Source organism: Gordionus sp. m RMFG-2023, chromosome 5, assembly GCF_954871325.1.
Source record: "Gordionus sp. m RMFG-2023 chromosome 5, tfGorSpeb1-WG-v2, whole genome shotgun sequence".
NCBI lineage: Eukaryota > Metazoa > Nematomorpha > Gordioida > Chordodea > Parachordodidae > Gordionus > Gordionus sp. m RMFG-2023.
In genome coordinates this window covers 18,015,550-18,025,339 of record NC_088779.1, presented here as the reverse complement: position 1 = coordinate 18,025,339, position 9,790 = coordinate 18,015,550, and positions in this window count along the sequence as shown.

The window sequence follows — 9,790 nt, the reverse complement described above, 5'->3', positions numbered from 1 at the left end:
AAATATAAGGAATTAGATTTAAATGTTAACCCTCAATAGTCTATAATAATACCATCTCCGTATTTTCATTAGTTCTTTTAATGTGGATCCAATAGAAATTTAATAGGAAGGCATTTTATTTGTATTATTATTCTCTTAAAACAAATAGCCGCAAGTAAATATTTAATTAATTTTTATAATTATATAGTAGCGGGAATGTGTTTTTTCCAGCAATGTGGTATTTTTTCAACTTTAAGTCGTCAGCTCTTTTTTAAATTTAAAATTGGGATTTTAGCGGAAATATATTCCACCAAGTTTGAAATACTTACCGTATAAATTTCAGACAATTTTGCTAAAAACTGAAATTAATATAGTTTATATTAGTTTTTCCATAGATTTTTTATCTATATTATAATTTTCAGATGTCCTCACTATGTCATTCGTGACGTCATGTCATCGGTATGTCATGTCATCGATACGTATAATCATCGGTATGTCATGTCATCGGTATGTATTATTATCGAGATGTCATATCTTTGGCACATATTGTAATAGTGTCATATCATCGGTACGTATTTATTTATTTATCTTTTTTGTAAATATTCTATCAAGCCTCATTTATAATAAATGGGTTATAGTGCTAACAAATTGAACGTTTAAACAATGCAGCGTTTCAAAACGCAAATAATGCATTTTAAATGCATTCTTTAAATTGTACAACATTTTTTTTATTAAAAATTTAAACGTTTCATATTAAAAAAAATTAACGTTTTAATTTAAGCATAGCTCCGTTTACGTTTATTTGCTTTTTGAAACGCTATGTTGAAACGTTCAATTTGTGCGCACTATTATATATATTCAAACCTATAAATCATTATTTGAAAAGGATATGTTGTGATTAGTTGATAAAAAATATGCGATGTCGATAAAAAGATATATAATTTTTCCTAAATATTATAGAAAATAATCTCCATTTTAGATTTATAAAAACACTTTATAACATGGAAAGACTATTGTTATAGTATTAAATATTTTACTCAGAGAGTTATATAAAAATGGTAGGAAGAAATTTAAAATAAAAGGAAACTACAAATTATGTCGATTATTTTAAGAATAATGATGCCAGTTATTTATATTTAATTTATATATCCTAAATTAGATGTATATAAGTATATGAAAGCAGTGACGTCGCTAGGGGAGGGGGTGCGCAGGGCTCAAGTCCCCTGGAAAATTTGAATAGCCCACTGAAACAAAATTTTTTTTTAATGGAATCTTAACCCCTTGAACTAAAAATAAATTTTTTTGATTGCCCCCTGATAGATTTCTTTTATTATTCTATTAAGTAAAATATAGATTTAATTTTATGATTTAAAAATTAATAGGACTATCTAAATATTTATTAAATGAATACTATTTTAAATGTTAGATTAAATTAATACATATAAATTATATTTTCACTATGTCAGCTAGCAATCAAATTTGTGTTAAAAATAGAATATCAATATCACTCACTAAATATTAATTTAAGCATTAACAGCTGAAGCTTAATTGACTATTATTATTTAAATTATTTTATAACCCTAATAAAATAAATATAATCATTTATTAATTGAAAACTAAAAAAGTTAATATTGTAATTAGCAGAGTTCAAAATAACAAATCAACTGTATATTTATTTTTAAATTTTATTACCATATCTATTCCTAAAAATATTTTCAAGGTCCAAATAAGTATAATAAAAAGTAAGTAAGTAGTCATATAGTTTATAATCCTCTATTATATACAGTTGTTTATTAAATATTAGATAAAATGCCACTTTTTTAGACGTATTTGACAGTTATAATATATAACAACTAATATTATAATGAAATTTACTAATGAATGCGTTAGTAAATAAATATAGTAACAATTTGCTTTCAAGTATTTAACGCTATCTATTTAGTTATAAATAATTTTAAAAATTAAACATTTTATTATTCAACCTACAATAGATGTTATGAATTTGATATCTTTTCTTTTTACGTTAGGAAAGCTATTTTTTTCTTTTTCAAAAAACAGTTTTGAGTTAAATACAAATAAATTTTTGATATTTTTACAAACTACTTATATTTTAAGATATAATATATAAACTAGAGGTGGTGCGACAATATATAAAATCTTAATTGTTTCATCATATCATTCTAGTCCTTATTTTATAGTTCCAAAATGTTTCATTTCTAATATGGCACCTTGCCGTTTAAATAACTCAAGGCTTCAATATATTTGCACATTTATTTTTCCCAAAGATTTTTAGTGTTTTTATATCAATTTATCCAACATAATAAATTCTGATACTACTTTACATCGTGAGCAGGGTTGCCATGTCTCCCCCCATCAGCGGGACTCCCGCAAATCTTTAGTTTACACGCAGACATCTCTCTTCCGCAAAACTACCTTAATTGGAAATCTTCCGCAAAAATTTACCGCAATTTTTTTAAAGTTTTTAATATATAAATAATCATTTTGAGAGACAGTTATTGATTATTTTTTTATTTTTAAAATAGTTTTAAATATTTATTCGAAAAAACATGTCTAGTTTGTAATTTCTTTCTATCCTGTTTTAAATTTATCCTAAAATAGTTTTAAATATTTATTCGAAAAAACATGTCTAGTTTGTAATTTCTTTCTATCCTGTTTTAAATTTATCCAATAATAAATCAACAACATTTCATTCATCAGTACAGGGGAGTATATCAACATCGATTGCAATACAAAAATATTCTCCAAAATAATAAATAATACAGATGCAACTACGGTTGCGGAAATCGTATACATCTAACATGTAGTTCAACATTCACAGAGCTGTCGAATCTTTTCCCCATGATATCTAACGACTCCAATATAAGTGCAAACCTTACTTGTGGTAGAACAAAAATGAGAAAGGCTATCACAAGTGTTTTAGTACCTAAATTCTAGAGGTCAATTCTAGACGATTTGAAAGATGGGCATCCATATGCAATTCTGACAGATGCATCTAATAAGGGAAATATTAAAGCATTTCCCTTGATCTTTAATTTCAACAAGAATAATAACATTTCAATAAAACTGTCAATTTTTTTTCCTTGGATAGGGAAAAATCTAATGATGTAGCTAACCACATAATATAAATATAGCTGATTCAGGGTTATCAATGAATTACATGTCAGCTTTCTGCGCTGATAATGCCTCTGTAAATTTTGGCAAAAACCAAAGTGTATTTACCGAATTGAGGCAGCACAATAATGAATTAATACCAATTTACTGTAAATGCCATATACTACATGATTCTTGCAAGAAGGCAATGAATGTACTATCTGTGGATATCGAAATAAATATGATAAGAAGTTTAATTCATCAACTAGGAGTTGGTGGAGTGGTCTGACTTTGAATGGTGTGAGTTGTTACGATATGTACCTATCAGGTGCTTATCGTTAATACCTGCCATCGATAGAATATTAAAATTTTACAAAGCCTTAAAAAAATACTTTTTAAATTAAGATTTTAAAAGCTGTCCTAAAATTTTGAAAATTTTTTTCAAGTATGAAATGGCAGACGAACAGATGAAATAACTAAAATTAGATATAAAATATATAAGATGGCACCTTCGATTCCCATTAAGGAAAACAGTGATTCTTTCTCAACATTTCTTATTAAATTGGAGGCATATTTCACATTGAACAATATTACAGATGAAAAAAAGAAAAAAGGGATAATTATTCTCTCATTACAATCCAGCGATATATATATTCTAGCCCAAAAAGCGGTGCCGAAAAATATGATGGATCTAAAGTATGATATGTTAAATATTTTAAAGGGGAAGGAAGCATTTATATTCTCGCGATAGACCATGAAATTTATCCTCAAAAATTTGAAGAAAACAACAAAATTATTGATAAAATAAAACACGAATACAAAAAGGACAATAATGTCAACGAAATGGATAAAGGAAACGAAAAATTCAGGGATAAAGCATCCGACTCAAAAAAAATTACCAGATTTTATGCCTTGTCATATAACTTCCATTAACGATTCTGTAAATTCTTACAGTTTAGCACTTGTATTAAGTATCGAGAAAAAAGAGCAAGTCACGTCAAAACGAAAGAAATGTTCAAAGTATTTATTAAAGGATAAATTATACGTTAAAACCACTAAAATTTTACATGAGTGTAATAAAATTGATGTAATACCCAAGTCTCCAACTAGACATTATCAAGATATAAAAAATATTTTAAAAGATAAAAATAGTGAAAAAATCAAATTAAATAATGACAATATAAAAGTGAAAAATATTTTAAAGGACAAAAATAAGAGAAAATATTCACCCAAAATCAAAAAATACAAATTCGATATATGTAGATTGAAAATATTTCAATATAACATCTGGGACGACGATGTATCAGCATCTCAGATAAAATTAGAAGAAATCGGCAACAAACAGATTAAGAGACTCACGATCAGAATAATTCAACAAATAGAGCTACCGAAGAGGGAAAAATTTACGAATTCCAACAAGACTAAACTCACATCTAAGATCAACAACTTCGACTTCGGAAGGGGAAGGAAATGGAAGCAGGATACGAAAATAAAAAAAATACTAAACGAATTCTTATTAGCGTATAGAAACACCCAGCACACGACTACAGGACAAACCCCAGCACAGATGATGTTTGGACGGAATTCTCGGAATCATCTTGAAATGATTAAAGAAACCCATGAGAGCAAACAAGACGATACGCACGCAGATCAAAGAGGTACATTTTTCAAGATAGGAGAATCAGTATGGACGAAAACTTATAGTGACAAAGTAAAGTGGATCAAGGGGACTATAGTGGGCCTATCGGGGAAGTTCATATATACTGTGGATACCGTTAAGGGCGAAGAGACATAAGGATCAAATTAGAAAATCTTTTTAAAAAAGGGAGATGTTATGAAATCTTAAGGAGATTTTATTATTTTTATTTCTTTTATCGATTTTTTGGATTGTTATTATTTTTTATTTTCTTTTATCAATTTTTTGAATTGTGAATAATTTTTTTGACCAATTCTTGGAATTTGTATTTTTTGAAAAAAGATTTTTTTGTTTTTTTTTCTTAGAAAATGGAAATAAAAAAGTTGTATGAAAAATAATAAAATTGAAAAAAAGAAAATCCATTTCAGGGAAATATATTATTTTAAGATTACGTAAAATCTCGACTTAGAAATTCGGCGACTTAGCAATTCAACAAATAAGAAATATAACAGTTTACATTCTTTTTTTATAAATTAATATATTTTAATAAATCAAAATGTTATTTTATTTTGAAAAATAGTTACCGAATTTGTATTTATATAAACTAATTATAAAAAATAATAGGCGGATAATTAAGTCAATTCAAAATCCCGGCTGTGGGCCATTTTTAGCAAATTTTTTATTTTTACCGCAATTTTCATATTTCTCCCGCAAAATACCAAATTTCTCCCGCAATTTGAAAATTTTGACCTGGCAACCCTGATCGTGAGTGTCAAGGCTATTACTGCAAATTACATTTAAGATTATTACTACAAGGCTGAGAGCATATGATTGCATATTTTAGATAAACAATAATGATCAACTGTGTAGTCGTTTATATATCATTTAAAATGGAAGATAATATCTCACAAAAATTTTCTCGATTACTTATCTAGCTTCGACCATGTCATCTAAAAGGAAGCTCTAACCACCATATAGTTTTATTATTTGGATTGATCGTTTATACTCTCTTTTTCAAAAATTGTTTATTTGGTTTAGGCCTATAAATTTTTATTTATAAGTCCAATCTATAAAACATTGTCTAAAATGGTAACAGTGAATTATATTAGTTTGATAACCTTTTGTCAATGTAAGTTGCTAAGAATTATATTATTGCATAATGTGGTTTTTAAAACTATTATCAAATGAGGCATATGTATGAATTAATTAATCTTTTTTATCACTTGTAATTCTTTAGACGCAAATTTTTTTATATCAGCAATCGAAAATATTTTATACTGTAATAAATAGATTTTGTATTAAAAAATTTTATTTTTAGAAATGTCATGTATTGTTTTAATTATTTATATAGCAGTTTATTTTGCATGCATAATATAATAAATGTGAAAATTAAAATTCAGAATAATTTTTCAGGGTTAACAAATTTAAAAAAGGTATTTTATATTAATATAAAACCTGGCCGAAGGCCTGGCAAAAGCGGGCCGTAGGCCCGCAAATTGGAGGAATGGGGGCGAAGCCCCCCATGAATTTTTTTTAGTTGAGCCCCCTGAGATTGTAAAGGCTAGCGACGCCCCTGTATGGAAGGTGATATCACGTGTAAATATTAATGATGATTTAACATATAATATTTTTAGCTGATTCATAAAAATAATTAAAAAAACCAGATAATGGGTTAAAATTTCCAAACAATGGATATTAATCCACTACACTGGATATTATTAATACTAGCACTTCTTACTATAGAAAAACACTTATTAACTCCTCTAAAGATTTTATATCAATAAAAATAATACAAGTTCTATTTATTTTCTCCTTTATCTTCCTTTTTTCTTTTACCTTTCATTGTTCTTTTTCTCCCCTTTTTATTTACCTTTCAATTTATATAGGATTATTAAGATGCTGATTTGGATCGATTTACAAAAATATACTATTAAGATTTTAGACAAAATAATATTATATAAGCCTCGAGATTTGGTAAAATATATGTCGAAACATTTCTACCATCTACGAGCGCAATCTTCAGTCTTACATATTATTTTATCTAAAATTTTACTTAGGTCTTTTTTAAAAATTCACCCAAATCAGACTTTTTAACAATCCTACCTTCCCCCCTCCCTCCCCTTTTTATTAATTATTCCCTTTTCTTTATTTTTTTCTTTCCTTTACATTTCCAGATGTTTTTTCCTTTCTCCTTTCACATTTACTTTTCCTTCTCATTTTTCTTTCACTTTTCATTATCCCGTTTCCTTTCCCTTTTTTCTCATCTTTTCATTTTTCCCTTCTCCTTTAACTTTTGCATTTCATATTTTCCCTTTTTCTTTTTCTTTTCCATTACCTATTTCTTTAATTTTCCCTTTTCTTACCGTTTTTTAGCTTTTCCTCTATCTCCCCTTTTTCTTTCACTTTCTCCCTTTCTTTTGCTTTTCCTTCCATTTTCTTTCGCCTTTCCCTTTTTGCCCTTTTCATTTCTTTATTTCCCTTCCTAGACCTATTGTCTATATATAATCAGGCATATTGCAAATAAAATATAATTTATAAGTTACATTGAATTAAATGAATATTAATTTATAAGCTAAACTTTCGCGTAAATAAACAAATATTCGAGTTTTATTTGCAACAATTCTTTTTCAATTGACATCAATAAAAATGCCTCAAACTAATAATGTCATTTTTTATAATTTTAAATTTACTAGATGTTCTTCACAATTAACTATGTTAGCAAAAAATATATTACCGTTGAAAGGGAATGTCTGCATTATTTTCCTTCTTTCATTTTTCCTTCCCTTCACATTTTTTCTTCGCTGTGTCTCCATTTCCCTTTATAATTTCTATCTCCTTTCACCGTTTTCCTTATTTTTTTCCTTTTCGTTCCTTTCCCCTTTTTCCTTCCCTTTCTAGTTTACTATCTCTTTTCTTTTCCCCTTCCCTTTCTCGTATACTATCTCTTTTCTTTTCCCCTTTTCTTTACCGTTTTTTTTCTATTCCTTTTTCTTTTATATATTATCATTTTGTTAGCTTTTTCTTTCTTTTATTTTTCCTTTCCTTACCTTTTTTCTTCTCCTTTCGCTTTCCTCTATTCGTTTCCATTTTATTTTGATTATCCTTTTCTTTTCCCTTTCCCTTTCCCATTTTAATTTATTTCCTACCTATATTCTTTTTCTTCAATCTTTCCCTTTCTTTTTTTCTTTTCCAATCGCTTTTTCTTTTCGTTTCTCCTTTTCTTCTCACCCTTTCTTTTTTCTTTTCCCTTTTTCTTCTCACCTTTTCCCTTTTCCTACTTTTTTTCCTTATCCTTTCGCTTTCCTCTTTTCTTTCCCTTTTTCCTACCCCCCCCCCCTTTTTTAAAACCTTTTTCTTATCATTAGATTTTCTCTTTTCCTTTCCTCTCTTTTTTATTTCCTCTCTATATTTTTTCTTTCATTCTCTTTTAATTTCTCTTCTTATTTTCCCCTTTTAATTTCCTTTTTCTTTCTCTTAACATTCCTTTCCCTTTTAATTTTCTATTTTCCTTCCATTTTCATTACACTTTTATTCCCCTTTCTTTACGTTTTTTCTATTTATTTGCCTTCCTTTCCTTTGCTCTTTTATTTATTTTTATTTTACCTTGCCTTTTCGCCCCTTTTTCTTTCACTTTCTTTTTTCCTCCCTCTATTGTTTTCTTCGATCCTAATTCTTTTTCTTCCTTCTTTCTATTTTCTTTCCCTTTTCTCTTCTCTTTCTTATTCTCTTCATCTTATTTTTTTCTTTCCCTTTCCCAATTCTTTTCACCTCGGCATTAGTTTTCATTCTTAGAAAAAGTTTAATTCCATCTGATTCTGGTTTGCCATTTTCTTCCAAGAACCGGTAATTTCCCGTTAAAAGCTAGATCAAAAAAAAGGTTCTATTAAAAAGGAAAAGATCCAATAAAAGGGGGAAAATTCCAATTCAATAAAGGAAAATCGTTATTTTTTTGAATATTTAAAAAAAAATATATATATTCTCATTGATCCTACATTGTAGAAAGCTTGCTAAAATGGTTCCCCAAACAATATTCATTTTAATTCGCATATATGATTATTATTTTGTATATAATAAATATTTGTATAATTTTTATTTCTCATTGTTCTTGCTCAATAAAATTAGCTATTGAAAATTCATTTATATTATGGCAATACATAAATTAATAATATTTTTTTAATATCCGTCCTTAACCCCATACCCACATTATATTTTTATTTCAATTTGGATATCTCATGATCTTTCGTCACTTGTTATTCAACACTATTTGTGCTTCATGGGAATTCCTATTTATGCGCCATTTGTAATTCCCGGGATACACACCCTCCGGGCGTAGGGCCGTGCTAGGGCGCAGTCCTAGTATAAATGATTCAAAAGATAACGATAAAATTTTGATATTTTGAATAGATTTTTTTTTTGTTTCCCTTAAAAAATAGTGTTGTGTTATTTATTATTTTTTTTATTATTATTAGAAAAATTATAGCTTTTTTTTAGAAAATGATTTTTGTTTTATATATAAATAGTACAAGAAAAAAAATAAAGGACATTCTGTTTTTCTTTAATTTTGTGTCAAAAAACTTGTGGAAAAGAAAATAAGGGAAAAAAGGAAAACAATGATTATGAAAACTAAGGTAAAAACTCTAATTACATTGATGAATGTTAATCTCCTAAATTATTGTACCACGTATAAAAAAATATCTATAGAGCTCATCAAATAGGTATTATAAACGTGCTGCAATATATTTCCCGTAAATTCAGATTTTCAAATTTAAAGGAACGCACTCAAAAAATGATTTAACGTTTAAATTATAACACATGCCTGAAAAAATATATTGGCAAAATCATATATACAATATTTAGAGTATAGACCTACAGGCCCGGCCCTAAGACCGTGTATACGGGTCGGGACGTAATGTAATTTGTTAAATATCGGTCTGGGTCAATAAAATTTTGAAAAATAAATACAAGTCCGACCAAAAGAATTTTTTTTAAAAAAATTCTGGTTGGGCCCTGCAAATGGACCTCTGCAGGTCTCTGATTCATTATTTATATATAGAAAATAGAATA